The following is a 17,365-nucleotide window of genomic DNA, read 5'->3' on the forward strand; positions in this document are numbered from 1 at the left end:
ACAGATTAAAATTACCTCAACTTCCTAAGCATCTGGGTAGGCTTGTCTAAGTAAGAATGTCTTTAGCAGGCAACAAAAAGAGTACAGTGAAGGCATCTGCTTTATCTCAATAGGCAGGGAGATCCAAATTGTAGGTGCTGCCACACTAAACCATTGAGTGCTTACAAATGCGGAATGGGTATTATGTGGCACCTGTATTAGTGCCAATTCCATTTATGTTATGTGTACTTAAAATACACGCCCCAATCCCTAATACTTCCAATAATAATAATAATAATAATAATAATAATTATTATTATTATTATTATTATTATTATTATTATTATTTATTTGTACCCTGCCCATCTGGCTGGGTTTCCCCAGCCACTCTGGGCGGCTTCCATAAAAACCAAAAATACACTAAAATATCACAGATTAAAAACTTCCCTGAACAGGGCTGCCTTAAGATGTCTTCTGAATGTCCCCACATACTGAGCAAGTTGTGTATCTCTAATCTAATTCTACAGTATAAAAATATACACATGGCTTTAAGTGGCAGCAATTTTTAATCACTCAAAGGAACTATACTAATGCAAGCAGTTCAATTTGTTTTTTAACCACAAAGACAAAAGGAAAAGTTTGAGAGTTATCTGTCTGCACACAGTGACTATGCTATGTCAGAATTAGAAAGGGAGCTGCAATCAAGAGGTTTTTTTGATAAGAGTATAGGAAAGGAATTCAATCAGAACAAAAGGAAAGGTGGGAAGTCTGGGAAAAGCAGGATATTTCAGGCAATCACATTAAAATGACTCAAGAGGATACTTAATACTGAAAATACCTCGTCATCCTTCAAAATAAGAACCTAATAGTGGAATTACAGAGATTTCGAAAATATATCTGCTGTTATAAACTGGCAAGTAGCTGGTTCTTTAGCTAAAAATACTAAATCAACAGGGCTAGAAACCGACCAATGTGCTACTTTGTTCCTGAGACACAGAAATTCAACTATTCATTCAGCTGTTATTTGAGGACAAGGTCAAAAATTACTATAAGAAACACTGAGCATTGAATGCATTTTTAAAATATTCTTAAGCTATATAGTCCTAAAACATCATAAGCAAAACTGCACTTGCTTCCAAGTAAACATTTAAAGGTTTAGGTGCCAGGATGGATCAATTCTCTCTCCTTTAAACATACATTCTTCTATCTGAACTAGATTCAAGGAGATGCAGTTGCATTGCTTGAGAATATCAGATCTTTTACAAGACAAATGTCAACTTACCAATACTCCTGGGCTTTCAAGCGCAGAATCCTAAGCTATTCTTATACAAAGAATAGTTGAAATATTACTATTTATTCCCTTGGCTCAACACATCCTAGCACCCCAGTTTTACCTACTCAAGTGGTAAGAGTAAGAAAAAAATGCTCAACCTTTGCAGAACACGTACCTTCCTTGAGACAAAAGAACCTCAGCAACAGGCATACACTCAGAACTATCACAGAAAATGTTACCTCCAAGGATTCTTGAAGCCATAAATATAAGAACAAAAGCAGATGCAAATATATCACTGGCTTTGAATTTCCTCCTTCATTGTCAGCTCTCAGCATGGAACAAGAGCATCTCCAACAGCTCCTAGCAAAGCAGTTACATCGCTCGGGAGCATAGGGAAAATCAGCTCTCAGTGAAGCTGTCTACTCATTCTATTATATAAAATGCTCTCACAGAGGAACACACACTAACATTTCTCTCTAAGAATGTGAATAGTGGTAAGAAGCCAGGAACAAGGCTTCAGTCCACACTGGGGGGGGGGGGAGAGAGAGACGACTAGCTATTTACTGCCACATCCTGAAAATCTGCTACTGGCAATATTTTCAGACCTCACTAAAAGAACAAACTTGAATTCTTGAGACCAGAACTCTCTGCAACTGAACACTCAGATGCAGATGAATCTAAAAGCCCTTTCAGGATCAAATTAATTTCCTACTGAATATAATTAACCAGCCTTACAAAAAAACAAAAAAAAAACCTCCTCAGCTAATGATCTGAGTCCTTGCTAAGATTTCTCCAGCACCATGTACAATTAAAACCTCATGGCTGTTCCACTGATCAAAATTATTTTGACTTGCATCACAAGGGAACATTTCTGCTTGTATCACCGACTGATTCACATGATTACTTATATGTGGATACTCATATAAACAAGGACTAAGCAGTAATTTTGAACTGAATGATCATTTGGAGAACTGCCTTTGCAAAATAATTCTAATGGTCAGAATATATTGGTGTCAATACTGAGGGTGTAGACCCAGATTCTCTTTCTGTGCACAACACCAAACAGAAAGCTATAATTTGACACAGGGCCGGAATCAGAACTACAGCTACAAAAATATACTTCAAATTCTCAAAACATCCAAGAGAACTTTTATTCAATTAGCTTTAGACCAACAACACTGTAAGCCCCAGTTTCCTGTCCTGTTGTTAGAATTAATGGTTTAAGATATTTGATATAGCAGGCAGTCTTTACTAACTTCTAATTATCTGAACATGATCCAGTTCTCAAAAACAGAGTCATCCATAAGGACAAAATGCTGACCTAGCTTTGAGTCTAGGGCTGAGTCCCTGCAATTTAATCAGTCACTAAAAGTAAAGAGATAAAGTCTAGTAAACTGGGCACCCATCACTTGCCTTTCAGCTGTGCACATTCTAACTTATTTCAGAACTGCCTGCATAAGAATATTACTTGGTGATGCCTCCAAACAGGGACAAGATGTAAGATGGAAAATATTGTACTGAAATAATCTGAGATATTAATGGTTTGGAAGTCTTCTGCTGTCTGATTATTAGCAAAGGTCAAAACCAGGGTAAGGTAAAGGAGTTCCACCATGACCATTCCCTATCCTGAAACGGGAGAAAGATGGTGTCCTAACATGTTATGTAGCTCATCACAAAGCCACAGAATAAATTTCTCCCAATAAAATAATTTAAAAAGAATTCTCAAGAAAAAAAATCATTGCTCTCAACTAGCCAACCTCATCCTTCCTTCAAGAAAGCACAAAGGTAAGGGGGTATCTGTGACTTTACCAAGAGGTTCAAGACTTCCAGACTATTAATGGTATTCTTACCAAGAATTTTGATGTTTTGTTTTATATTTTGGTAAACCCCTTAGAGGTTGTCTTGCAGTCAAGTGGTACCTACTTTTGCTTTAAATTTTTTTTTTAAAAAAAATAAGGCCTTGAGGTGTCTCAATGGCATGGAAGGAAAAGGGTATGAAAAAATAAAGGAACGTTACGGAAGAGTTTCCCAGGAGTTTGCAATCTCTATAAGAAAATGTTCTCTCCTTTTTCTTTCCATCTTGAATGTCTTTTAAGAAAAAAGTATTTTGATGGAGCTATATGCCCTCAACCAATGTTAGGCATAGTGAAAGGAAAAGGGTCCTTATTTCTCAAGATACACCTTGTTCTACCTTCTTCTCCAGTATCACCAACCATCTTCCAGAGCTGAATTTAATTATCATCATCTTGATAAAGTATTGCTAAAAAAAAAAAAACAGTTTGAACACACATTAACAAATTGGAAATTCCATTACCCTTCATAGGATTAAGTAATTAGGATGACTACACATGTCAGAAATATGCCATTCCTCAGAAACCTGGGAGATGTCCCAGGAGAGCAACATGGAGAAGAAAAAGAAACACTGAGACATATCCCACAATCCTACCTATCAAAAATAACTAGAGAAGCTGGAGGCTGCTTTGAATGTTGCACTTTTTCTACACAAAAAGCACAGAGAAAGGGAAAAAAGAAGGGCGTGTGTGGAAACCAAGAACAGATGCCTATTTTTCCCCTACAAGACAAAAGACGGACTTTTGAAGTCCGGGGAGGAGATAATGCACACAATGAGAAGTCAAAAGTATGCCCCATTTTTACCTACAGAGTTTGGGGGCATGCACAACAGGACAGCAGGCACTTCTCAGCCTCCGTAGTGCATTAAGGGAAAAGTCACTTTCCCCTTATGCAATCTTCTCAACTTATCCAAATGCCTTTAAAACCAGGAGAATCTCCACATCCCAAAGAACTGAGCTGAGGAAAGCTGGTGACACTTATTTATTCAGAAGTTTTCTTATCTGCCTAGGACAGGTTACAACAGTATTACGATAAGACAATATTAAAACAAAACAGGTCAATAAAAAAAAGCAAAATCAAATATACAGTTATGGTCCTGCAAACATCACAAAAATCAAAACTGTCAGAGGCCAACATAAAGAGGAATGTCTTCAGCATACAGAAGAAGCTGTATGTTGAGGATGCTAGAAGCTTGGAATGGGGTTTTTCAGACCATAGGGGGTGCCACAGTGTGTTCTCTACCATCCCCAATACTTCAGAGGGCAGCAGAACTGCCAAGAGAGCACCCTCTGCCAATCTTAATATCTGAGGATCATTAGGAAAGGCAGCAGTCTTTCAGTTATTTGGGGCGTAAGACATTTTAAGGCTTTCAAACACCAACGTGAGCATCTTGAACTGGACCCAGAAAATATCTGGCAACCACTGCAGTGGTTTCAAATCAGGGGTGATTTGAGTTCTAAATGGAACACCGGCAAGTATCCTGGCTGCTGTGCTTTGAAGTTTCCAAGCTGCCTTCAAGGGCAGCCCCACAGTGTGCATTGCAATAATTCAATCTGGAGTTTATCAGAGTGTACAGTGCAAAAACAGCCATTCGCCACCCCAGCCATCCACCTCAGATCATGCTTCGAGGAGGCAGAACCACCCAACCGAAATCAGCAGGAGGACTACCAATGGTCCCTGTCCAACATTAACTCAGGGATGAAGATGCTGGCAAGAATTTCTCTTTGCGTCTCTCTTCCCTGAGCCTCGTAGTTTTCCCCACCCCACCCCACAAGGCAACACTAGGGCTCCCCTCCAGGCAAAACAGCAGAAATGTCTATCAGCCACTGGGGGTGGCCAAAGACAGAATAATACTTGTTTGCTGGTGTGCTTGACTCCACCTCAGGTTTTATTCTAGGGGCACCCCATGTGCCCTTCCCCAAACTCATGCTCCTTCCCCCCTCCCCCTTGCCACAATACCCCCCTTTTCAGCTCAGCCTGCGCCTCCATCGCCAGGGCCCTCCGCATGCGTGCTTCTAACTCCCATCCCCGCCCCTCTGAACACTGGAGCAGTTTGTGGAAGGGACCCCCATCATCATCATCATCATCCCCCCCCCCCGCCAGGGATGCAGGGGAGCATCTTTCCCCCTGCAAATACGCAGGTAGCCTCTTTATCCATGTCAAGTTTGCCAACCCCAAACTAAATGGCTGAGAAAGAGGGGGGGGGGAGAGATAGATGATGACTCTTGTATTATTCCTCCGCCACATACCTAAGGGGGGAAAAAAGATCTTTTTTTCTTCTTTTTTTTTTGCCTTTTGGCTTCCCACTCACACACCCCCCCCCGACGCTCCCCGAAATTCCGCTACCCCAACGAGGGTGGGAGACATGTCTTGGTGGGGGACGGAGCAGGAGGAGGGAAGGGGCGTCTCTCCTTCTCTCTCTCTCTCCCCCCCCCACCTCCTCGCAGGCAAGGGTCTTTTCTTCGCACCGCACCCCTCCCCGCGCAATGTGTGCTTGTGCAGTGGGGAGGGAGGGGATTCCTCCATTTCCGAAAGAAAGGGGGGGAGAGAGAGAGAGAGAGAGAGAGAGAAAGGAGGGGAGGCTCTTTCTCCCCTCCCCCTTCCCCCCCCATTCCGCGCCTGAGGTGGGGCGGTGGAGGGGTGGGGGTTTCGCCCCTGCCTGCCCCCTCGGGATGAGGCAGGATCGGGGGAGGGGCGCCTCCGCCGCCGCCGCCTCATTGTTCGTCCCCCTCAGTGGGGACCGGGGCGGGGGGCGGCGGGGAAGGCGAGGCAGGCGAGCGGGGGGGGGGGCGGCTCCCGGCGGAGGCACCTACCAGCTCGGCGGCGGCGGCGGCAGCAGCAGCAGCAGCAGCGGGTCCTGGCCGGGCTCTCGGGGCGGGGCGGAGAAGGACCCGAGGCGGCAGCGGGAGGAGAAGGAGGCGGCGCCATGTTCCCCTCCTTCCTTCCTTCCTTCCTTCCTCTCTCCCTCTCCTTTCCTTCCTTCCTCCCTTCCTTGCCTTCCCCCGGCGCGGTGAGAGGAGGAGGAGGAGGAGGAGGAGGGTATCGGTGGGTGGGGTGAAGCGAGGGAAGAAAAGCGGCCTTGTAATGGCGGCGGCTGAGGCGGCTTCTTTTCCCCCTCACAAGGAGCAGTGGCGGCGGCGGCGGCGGCGGCAGCAGTGGCAGCATCGACCGAGAGAGAGAGAGAGAGAGAGAGAGAGAGACAGGGCGCGAGACCGCCTGTGTGTGTGTGTGTGTGTGTGTGTTGCGCGTGCGCGCGCCGAGCCAAGCGGGGAGGGAGGGGCGGGGGGAGACAGGAGGAGGAGGAGGAGGAGGAGGAGGAGAAGCTGCTGTTGCGGCTGGCGGCGTGCGCGCGCCGGCGGAGGGGAGAGAAGTGGGCGGGGCGGGCTGCGGCGCGAGGGGGGAGTAGTGGGCGGGGCTCCGGAACCTCTATTCACAGAGAGGGAGAGGGAGAGTGCGCGCGCGCGCGCGCATATGCAGGCATGCGAGGCAGGTTTGCATGCACAGAAGCGATACACAGGATTTTGCAGAGGCGCGCGCGCGCGCGCGTGCACGCGGGTCCCCTCCTCCTCCTCCTCCTCCTCTCCGCTTTTGCGCGCGCAGGGGCGTTCCACCGGCTAAGGCTTTTTCCTTTTTCTTTTTTTTTTGCATGCATGCAAGGGAGGCGGGGAGGCAAACGGGGAGAAGCGCTCGCTGCAAGAGGCTGGCACGCGAGCCCGAGCTTGTAGCCAAGATCGTGGGGGGGGGGGGGGAGGCGGGGTTGCAAAGGAACCCACCCCACCCGAGCACGCCCCTGGCGGAAAATGCAGCGCAGCCCTCCGGCACGGGGCGAAGGGAAGCAGCGCGACGCTTGCGCAGCGTTTGCCCTGCACTGCCAGGCGCGGCGATGCCTCTTGGGGAGGCGTCCCTAGGATCGCGGTGTCTCTGCCTTTGCGCGCCTTTGAACCCCGCCGGCGCGCGCGCGCGCACCCGCGCCCTCCCTGCCAAACGTTGTCGCCCAGGCAGATGCGGGCGATCCCTCGCAGCAGCGCGCATCCTGGCGCAGGGTGCGCCTCGGATAGGCAAGGGCCACCGAAAGTGCTGCAGCTGCTGCGGACGGTTTGCAAACCAAATGCAAGGATCCGGAAGTCGGGGGCTCGTGCCGCTCTCCCCCCCCCCTTCCTTAAGGATGTGATACATGAGCAACAACAATCACCAGCAATAAAACAAAAGCATCCACTGTATTCTGGATTAGGGGGTCAGCAGCTGGAGGACAAGCTTTGGCGGGGTGGGGGGGGGGCAGATGATGTAGCGAGGGGAGGCATTTAGCCGGTCCTGCTCTAGGGCCTAGGCCAAAGCAACTTCCCCTGGTCAGTTCTGGCTTGGGCTGATGGGAGTTGGAGTCCAAAAGAGCTGGAGGGCACCAAGTCTGGGCAAAATGATAGTGGCAGAAGTTATCTGTGACACAGAAGCATCCCAGAAAACTTCTTTTGGAGGGGTGGGGAGCAAACTTTTTGTTGCATTTATTACATTTACATTGAAGGGACGTGCAACTCCCAATAGATTGCGATCTACTCACAGTATATATAAAAAAACTAAATAAAATAATTCCTTCCAGTAGCACCTTAGAGACCAACTAAGTTAGTTATTGGAATGAGCTTTGGTGTGCATGCAAACTTCTTACCTGTAACTAGAACTATGGACGGCTACTACCTGTGTATAAAACAATTAGCAGTGATCTACCCAAAGTTGTGGAGGTTTTTTGTGGGAAGCCAAAGTTGGCTTCTTGGGTTTTTTTGTAAGGAGATCGCTGAGGGGCCAGAGATCCCTGATCTACCTGTTGGACAAGCCTGGCTTATTACATTGATTACATGCTCATACGTGATTTATGCAGGGTTGGAATAGAATCCCGGGTATCTTTTGGCCTAACTTCCTAAAATATACGCATGAAGAGCCTGACTGCTGGATCTAACCAGCAGCCCGTCTGGTCTAGCATCCTGTTCTCGCAGAGGCCAACTGGATGCCTGTAGGGGAAGCCTGTGAGCTTGCTATCAAGCCATCATACCCAATATTGTGATGGGCAAAAGCTCTCCAGGGTCCCAGGCAACATTCCCACCCTCCCGCTGATGGCACCTTCAGCATGCAAGGCATATGTTCTGCATCTCAGGAGGAAAAAGTGGGGTATAAATGTAATAATCAGTTGGGGAGTGAATTGCCATTATTACTTCCTTTTCCAGTTTTGAAGAACAGTTCCCCCCTCCCCAGGTGGAGTCTTATGATGCAATCCCATGCCTGTTTAAAAGGTAAAGGGACCCCTGACCAGTTGTGGACAACTCTGGGGTTGCAGCGCTCATCTCGCTTTACTGGCCGAGGGAGCCGGCGTACAGCTTCTGGGTCATGTGGCCAGCATGACTAAGCCACTTCTGGCGAACCACAGCAGCGCACGGAAGCGCCGTTTACCTTCCCGCCGGAGCAGTTCCTATTTATCTACTTGCACTTTGACGTGCTTTCAGGTGGGCAGGAGCAGGGACCGACCAACAGGAGCTCACCCCGTTGCGGGGATTCAAATCACCGACCTTCTGATCAGCAAGCCCTAGGCTCTGTGGTTTAGACCACAGCGCCACCCGCGTCTTCTGTTTACTCAGAAGCAAATCCCACTGTGTTCACTGGGGCTTCACACACCCACCCCAGTAAGTGCATTTAGACTTAGGCTGCAATCCCTATGCCCGCCTACTAAGAAGTAAGCCCAACAGAATTCGCTTGGATTTACATCTAAGAAGACACACATAAGCACTGTTAGCACAGTCCTATGCACATTTACTTGAGAGTAACCTTCACTGCACTGTGCGACTGACAAACCAATGTGCATATGATCAGGGTGTTAAATACAGTGGTACCTCGGGTTAAGTACTTAATTCGTTCCGGAGGTCTGTACTTAACCTGAAACTGTTCTTAACCTGAGGTACCACTTTAGCTAATGGGGCCTCCTGCTGCCACCGCGCCGCCGGAGCACGATTTCTGTTCTCCTCCTGAAGCAAAGTTCTTAACCTGAAGCACTATTTCTGGGTTAACAGAGTCTGTAACCTGAAGTGTCTGTAACCTGCAGTACCACTGTATTTATTTTCACAGAACTGTAGACTTGGAAGGGACCACAAGGGTCATCTCGTCCAGCCCCCTTGGCATGCAGGAATCTGCGGGAATCTTTTGCCCAGCGTGGAGCTCAAAGTCACAACCCTGAGATTAAAAGCCTCATGCTCCAAAACTGAACTACCTGGAGGTTTAAATTATGTGCTTCTAGAAACTGATCTGCCCCTTTAATCATTCACAAATTTTGTGACTTGATGAAAAGATCAAGGTATCAAAATTTCCGAAAGAACTCTTATTTAAAAACAAACTCTCAGCTGTGCAGTGTACCAAAATCTCTTTGTCTGCACTTAAAAACTGGCATTGGTTAGAAATCTGGCAGAACCTCACCCATCCATGACACAGCTTCCACAGCTTTTAGCGTTCTGGCGAGACAGCTGGGGCTAAAATCCTTTCTGCCACAACGAGCGCAGTAAATGTATCATAACTATTGATGTGGCTTCTTAATATAGATAACCCGCATGCTAATTGCATAATGCAGAGTCGCTTTGCCCTGTACAGAGTCTGCCCCTGGAAAATGATCACATCACACAGACCAGAAGCTAATGTCAGCATACTTAAAGACCTTCTGGGGCTTAATGGGTAGCAAAGGTTTTCCAATGGCCTTCTTAAAAATAAGGGAATTCCAGATCAGAGTATAACGTGGCCTTCTGGTGACCACTGGCGTAAATGGCTTTACAACAAATTAATGCGGAGGTCTATTAATGGCTGTTTGTCATGATGGATAGATCAAGCCTCCAAGTTCAGAGGCAGTCTACCCTACTTGCTGGTGGCATCTGTCTGGCTACTGTGAGAAGACAGCTGCTGAACTGGATGGACCCCTGATCTTTTATATATATATATATATATATATATATATATATATATATATATTAGAGGATGGACCCCTGATCTGATCCAGCAAGGCAGATTATATGATAAATTAAATAAGTGGAGAAATTAACGGAGGAGCAGAGGCTATGTGGAGCCCTCCCACGGTAGCAGAGTGCATACTCTACGTGGTCCCAGGTTCAAACCCTGGAGAGACAGTGTGGTGCAATGGTTAGAGTGCTAGACCAGGACCTGGGAGAATCCCTGCTCCGCCATGAAGCTCACTGACCTTGGGCCAGTCACCATCTCTTAGCCTAGCCTACCTCACCGGGTTGTCGCGATGATGAAATGGGGAGGAGGAGAACAATGTACACCTCACCTTGAGCTCGTTGGTAGATAATGGTGGTATGGAAATTTATTTATTATTATTTATTTATTGAATTTGTATACCGCCCTATACCTGGAGGTCTCAAGGCAGTTCACAGAACAAAATCGAAATATAAAACCACAAAATATATCTTCTTTGGCGATCCCTCATAGCCAAGTAAGATTGTCTTCCATAAACACGGTTTTAACAATGAGTCCCTAAGTGACTGTGGAGGCCAATTCTGGATCCACACGTCCTTCCGCAGTGGGGACATGGGTTCCCGGGCGGGAGTTGATCACGGTGTGGATTTGCCAAGCGTGCCTTCCTCTCAGCACGTTTCTCCCTTGCGTCCTGAGTTCGAGTGTCTTCAAAGTCCATGACACCTTTGGTAAAGGCTGTTCTCCAACTGGAGCGCTTGCAGGCCAGTGTTTCCCAGTTGTCGGTGTTTATACTACATTTTTTAAGATTTGCCTTGAGACAGTCTTTAAACCTCTTTTTTTGACCACCAGCATTACGCTTTCCATTTTAAAATCCGGAATAGAGTAGTTGCTTTGGAAGACGATAATCGGGCATCCATACAACATGACCAGTCCAACAAAGTTGATGTTGAAGACTTGTTGATCACAAAATATATAATCAACATAAAAGCAACAACCCAATAACAACCCCCTTCCGCAATCCCCACACACATTTTAAAAGGGCATAGGATGTCAATCAATTTAACCAAAGCCTTGGTTAAAAAGGAATATTTTTGCCTGGTGCCTAAAGGTGTATAACAAAGGCACGAGGCAAACTTCCCTGGGGAGAACATTCAACAAATGGGGAGCCACTGCAGAGAAGGCCCCGTTCTCGTGTTGCCACCAAAAAGGGCCTCGGAAGATGATATCAGGGTCTGGGTGGGTTCATATGGAAAGAGGCGGTCCTTGAGGTATTGCGGTCCTGAGCAATGTAACAAATAAAATCAGTATAAAATAAAATCAGTATGTCCAAGTAGGAGCGGTCAATATTCCTGGAGAGCTGCTGCCAATCGTGGACCAATGCTTTGACTTGAAAGAAGGTCAATTCCTATATTCAGATCCTTGGGACAGGTAACCAGGCCGGGGGGGGGCGGTGTTGCTTGTGTCACACCTTGATCTCCATCCATCCTGCAGACATCCATCGCTGGCCGCTGTGGTGAGAGCAATGTAATAAACTAGATGGGACCTTTGGCAGGCCTCCTTATTCTGTCATACAAAGATCAACTGCCTCGTTTTGTACAGTGCCAAGCACCAGTGCTCTATAAACAGATGGCAGCAGCATGGAATGTAACCGTAATAATAATTAACAAGAAGGGCAAACAAGCCTTGTGCTTAGAATTCCTCAGCTGTTGTTTATGCTGCCTCAAGTCCCTCCCATACGCCGAAGCCCCTCCTGCATGAGGAAAGGCCTTGAAAAGGGGGCACCAGATGGAAGCAGCATCTCACAGGAGTTTTTGGCCCTTGGTGGCTAAATATTTGCCCAGGTTCTTACCGGGTGGGAGGCAGGAAGGAGGCGAATTTTCTTCCTTCATCCCTTGGAGAAAAGGTGCTGGGTGCCTAAATTCAGATCCACACTGCATTTAAAACACATTAGGTAAAGGTACCCCTGCCCGTACAGGCCAGTCGTGTCCGACTCTAGGGTTGTGCGCCCATCTCGCTTAAGAGGCTGGGGGCAGGGCTGTGTGAATACACTTCCGGGTCATGTGGCCAGCGTGACAAGCTGCATCTGGCGAGCCAGCGCAGCACACGGAAACGCTGTTTACCTTCCCACCAGTAAGCAGTCTCTATTTATCTACTTGCACCCGGGGGCGCTTTCAAACTGCTAGGTTGGCAGGCACTGGGACCGAGCAACGGGAGCGCACCCCGCCGCGGGGATTCGAACCGCCAACCTTTCGATCGGCAAGTCCTAGGCACTGAAGCTTTTTACCCACAGCGCCACCCGCGTCCCTCTTAAAACACATTACTTCACCCAAAAGGGATGCGGGTGGCACTGTAGGTTAAACCACAGAGCCTGGGACTTGCCGATCAGAAGGTCGGCGGTTCGAATCCCTGTGACGGGGTGAGCTCCCATTGCTTGGTCCCTGCTCCTGCCAACCTAGCAGTTCGAAAGCACCTCAAAGTGCAAGTAGATAAATGGGTACCACTCCGGCAGGGAGGTAAACAGCGTTTCCGTGCGCTGCTCTGGTTTGCCAGAAGCGGCTTAGTCATGCTGGCCACATGACCCAGAAGCTGTATGCCGGCTCCCTCGGCCAATAAAGCGAGATGAGCGCCGCAACCCCAGAGTCAGCCACTACTGGACCTAATGGTCAGGGGTCCCTTTACCTTTACTTCACCCAAAGAGTCCTGAGAACTGCAGTTTCCCTTGCACAGAGCTCCAAGTCCCAGCACCCTTAAACTGTAGTTCACAGGAATTTCGGGCAGGGAGCCAGGTGCTTCAAATGTGTGTCAAATGACCTTTAAATGCCCTATAACTCCACATCTGGCATTAGATTAGGAAGAAAGGTAGGTCCAGCTTTCTGAGCATCTCAAATCAGATTTTTGCAAAGGTGAAGGGGAGGAGCTGGTGAGAGTCACAGGGGAAGCAAACGGCCTTTATAATATTTGTTACTTTTCAACTAAAGCCGTTTATTTTGCGGTGACCTTTACTGCTGCAAAGGCTTGTGTCAATATTTCTCAGCCAGGCTCATCGCGGACACTGAGATTTGAACTCTGCTCCTTCCTATACCAGAACTTTGCCCAGGCATGTTTCAGAAGGAAATAAGCAAGCAGCCAATGAGGAAACAAGAGGGGAGGTTCCTAGGGGATTTGCTGAACAAATAATCTGAATTGGAATATAAGAAGGGGAGGTGTGAGGAGGTCAGGAAAGTAAGGTAAAAGAAAATAAGTGAACGGAAATTGTATGTGTTCTTAAATTGTTTTTTATTTCTGTATTTTTAAATTTTTGTATTTTTGTATTTTTGTTGTTTCTTTTCTTTTTGTACTATTTTTGAAAACTTTAATAAATATCTTTTTTTTAAAAAGAGGGGAGGTTCCTTTTTTCCCCTGTAGTCCAGAAACATCTGGAGGGTTGAAGGTTCCTGTCAGGGAACTGACATCAGAGCGAGAGGCGGAGGCAGGGCTCCGGAGCGATGCCGGAGAGGGGACCAGCAGGGGGGAAGGAATTCAGCGTAACACCAGTAGAGAAGAGAGGGAGATGGAGGAATTGGAGACAGGTCTCCAAGACCCTTCACCAGAGACTAGTGGAGAGAGCGCTGGCACGCCCCTGCCTTCCCTTTACCTGCGCAGACGAGTTCCGCGCAGGGAAAGTAGGAGGAGACTTGGCGTCAAACAGCTCTTATGCTGGAAGAGGTTCAAGAAATGCCCACTGACGGATTCTGCAAGCGACTGACTGGTCACGGAGTGTGAGCTGTCAGCCAAAGCATGGTTGGCCAGGCAATATAACTAAAACTGAAGGCAACTTACGCACAAGTAACCCCCTTACAACCATTACAGTTCCCATCCAGACAAGCACCCATCCCATTGATCTAGGGAAGTCTGCACAGGCTCAGAACAGCAAGAGAGAGGCATAGCACAAAAGGTGGAGCTCTGGGTTAGTTCTAGGAGGTGCCCCCAAACGCTGCATGCAAACTCCATACAACATCAGGTTAAGGCGCATCTAGGACTCTGTTATGTACTGAAGTTCTCACCCTGGGCCAGCAGGGGGATACTGTAGATAGTTTTCACTCAGGTCCACATATGCAAATAAGGAATTGAAAGTGACGTTCAGTGATTGGCTAGTTACAGAAAGTTGTTACTGTTGCATTGTAGTGGAGCTCTATATAAGCAGGCTGGCTGAACTCTTCAGTTCAGCTCTGTTCTGGCCTGTAAATAAACAAGAGCTGTCTGAAGAATCGCTGTGTCGTCTGATATGTTCACCCACAACTTAACAGACTCCTTCCCAACTTTTTCTGCTGGCCTTGGAGGTTTTGCTCCAATGGAGGTCCTTGGGAGTAGAGCGAGGAGTCCTTCGCTTCTCCAGGACCACCAAAGTAATGGGTCACTTTTCCAACATGAGATGGGATTGTAAAGCATTTGGGTATACTGAGCAATGAAAGCACAGGACTTACGCTAAAGAATCCTGGGAACTGTACTTTACTCTTCACGTAAGCTACAGTCCCCAGCACCCCAACAAACTACAATTCCCAGGATTCTCTGGGGAAAGCTCGGTGTTTTAAATTTGTGTTAGATCTGCTTTAAACATAGGTCAAAGGCTCCTCCTCCCATCTAACCCAGGAAGGCTGATTGGCAGTTTCAAACAACTGTATACAGTGGTACCTCAGGTTAAGAACTTAATTCGTTCCAGAGGTCCGTTCTAAACCTGAAACGGTTCTGAAGGTGAGGCGCGTTTTCGCTAATGGGCCCTCCTGCTGCCGCTGGCGCGCGATTTCCGTTCTTATCCTGGGGCAAAGTTCTTAACCTGGAGCAACCACTTCCTGGTTAGCGGAGTTTGTAACCCGAAGCATCTGTAACCCAAGTGTGTGTAACCCAAGGAACCACTGTACAGTACTCAGATCTTTTACATCATCTGCTGCCTGAGATTCTTTCAACTGGAGATGCCAGAGGCTGTGGTTGGGACATTGTGAATGCAAAGGATGTGTTTGCCCAGAGAGTGACAGCCTCTCCGAAACACGTAGCTGACGAGAACTAGCGGTGGGAAAGTCCCAGGACCTGTTGTTTTGAAATGGTGCAATTTTTTGATGCTGCTCCCCACCACCATGAAAGAAAAGGAAAAAATCATGTCTGTATTATAGCACTCTGAAAAGCCATACATACTTTTTTTTCTTGCTTAGGAAATCGCTTCTGGCTTTCTGCTCCTCTGGAAATCCTCCGCCAGAGCAAGGGTGGGAGGCAGCTGTCAGCCCACGCTGGGGAGCAGACGCTTATCCTAGACACCTCTGCTCTGAATGCCAGCCCCATGCCAGGATAAATAAATAGAGCTAGCAATTAGCAGCATTTGACTCATTGCAGGAGCCAACACCCAGACTTCCTAGCTTCAGGGTGACAGGCTGGGAATCAAAGTCACTGCCTTCGCATCACACAGTCCCCAGGGACTTCCTTCTCCTCTCTTGCTCGTTTCAAACTTTGTGGTAGGGGAGCACAGGAATCAGGCTTAAGAGATCTACCTTGGGGTGTCCCCCCCCTTTTAATATAACTTCTGAGATGCACCAACCGATGCCCAAACATACTTAAAAGTATGTGGGCAACAGGGTGCCTCTGTCTGTGCACCTGTTAAGGTGAGGAATTTGTCTTGCAGGATCACAATTACACTCACAGTCCTGCGACACAAAAAATCCACTCCTGGTTTTCCACCTAAGCATTCCATCAGGCTGCAAAGACAGATGGATCTCCATCTTTCCTGCTCAAAGGCCAGCTTTAGCAGTCTTCTCTCTCATTTATCAGGGATGCGGGTGGCGCTGTGGGTTAAACCACAGAGCCTAGGACTTGCTGATCAGAAGGTCGGCGGTTCGAATCCCCACAGTGGGGAGCACCCGTTGCTCGGTCCCTGCTCCTGCCAACCTAGCAGTTCGAAAGCAGGTCAAAGTGCAAGTATATAAATAGGTACCACTCCGGCGGGAAGGTAAATAGTGTTTCCATGCGCTGCTCTGGTTCGCCAGAAGCATCTTGGTCATGCTGGCCACATGACCCAGAAGCTGTACGAGCAACCCCAGAGTCGGCCATGACTGGACCCTAATGGTCAGGGGTCCCTTTACCTTTACCTTAAACAAGAAAAACCAAATCTTTACACATCTTAATTTTCCTTCCTCTCGACTTTCCTCCCCTCTTTTCTGCGGTTATTTATTTCATATCTTTTTATTGCTGCGTATCCAATTCAAATATATTCACAAATTTCTCCTTATCTTCCCCTTAATTGTCTTCTGCTGCACCAGTTTATATCAGTCCCCCTGATATTTTTATAGTCTTCAAATAGTCTTTCCCCATTCTGTTTTTAAAAAGAGAAATCTTTCCATTCCAACTGGTTGTTTTGAAAACTATGTAACTGAGGAATAATAATTCCTGGACGATCTTTTCCCTCCGTCCTCCCAATTCCTTTGCAAGCCTGACATCTGGGATCCTTTGTAGCTGAAGACCTGGATAAAAATGCTTGAAATAAATAAAATAAATGAATAAAATTCCTTTGTTTCTGCGGCCTAACTCAGAAGGAATGGAGAGAAGACCCGGTTGTTGTCTCCATTGTTCAACATTTAGGAATCGGAAACCCCTACAAACGACCAAGAGCTCTACCTGGGATTCTGGTCCACCTTCTGCCTGCCCCTGCTTCACAGTGAGGTGGAGGAGAGAAGGTACATTTCACATGCAAATTGGGGCGTTTTATTTATTTTTTCTGCTTATTTAACTTATATGCAGAATTCATCATGCAAAAGGCTGGGCTGGATGAATCCCAAGCTTGAATTAAGATTGCCGGAAGAAATATCTACAACCTCAGATATGCAGATGACACAACCTTGATGGCAGAAAGTGAGGAGAAATTAAAGAACCTTTTAATGAGGGTGAAAGAGGAGAGCGCAAAATATGGTCTGAAGCTCAACTTCAAAAAAACTAAGATCATGGCCACTGGGCCCATCACCTCCTGGCAAATAGAAGGGGAAGAAATGGAGGCAGTGAGAGATTTTACTTTCTTGGGCTCCATGATCACTGCAGATTGGGACAGCAGTCACGAAATTAAAAGACGTCTGCTTCTTGGGAGAAAGGCGATGGCAAACCTAGACAGCATCTGAAAAAGCAGAGACATCACCTTGCCAACAAAGGTCCGTATAGTAAAAGCCATGGTTTTCCCAGTAGTGATGTATGGAAGTGAGAGCTGGACCATAAAGAAGGCTGATTGCCAAAAAATGGATGCTTGTGAATTCTGGTGCTGGAGGAGACTCTTGAGAGTCCCATGGACTGCAG

General features: G+C 47.2%; 1 protein-coding gene and 1 long non-coding RNA gene across 2 annotated transcripts in view; both read right to left on the bottom strand.

The window, feature by feature from the left end:
- The window catches only part of ARHGAP35 (Rho GTPase activating protein 35), an 89,916-nt gene extending 83,663 nt beyond the window's left edge, over window positions 1–6,253 (bottom strand). The window contains exon 1 of the mRNA XM_081868647.1: window positions 5,917–6,253. The gene's annotated coding sequence lies outside the window, so the exon portion shown is untranslated. The remainder of the gene's footprint in view (window positions 1–5,916) is intronic.
- LOC309346269 overlaps window positions 1–17,365 on the bottom strand; it is a 242,295-nt gene that overhangs the window by 95,394 nt on the left and 129,536 nt on the right. The window lies entirely within an intron of this gene.

Source organism: Podarcis erhardii, assembly GCF_964252035.2.
Source record: "Podarcis erhardii genome assembly, chromosome: 7".
Taxonomy (NCBI): Eukaryota; Metazoa; Chordata; class Lepidosauria; order Squamata; family Lacertidae; genus Podarcis; species Podarcis erhardii.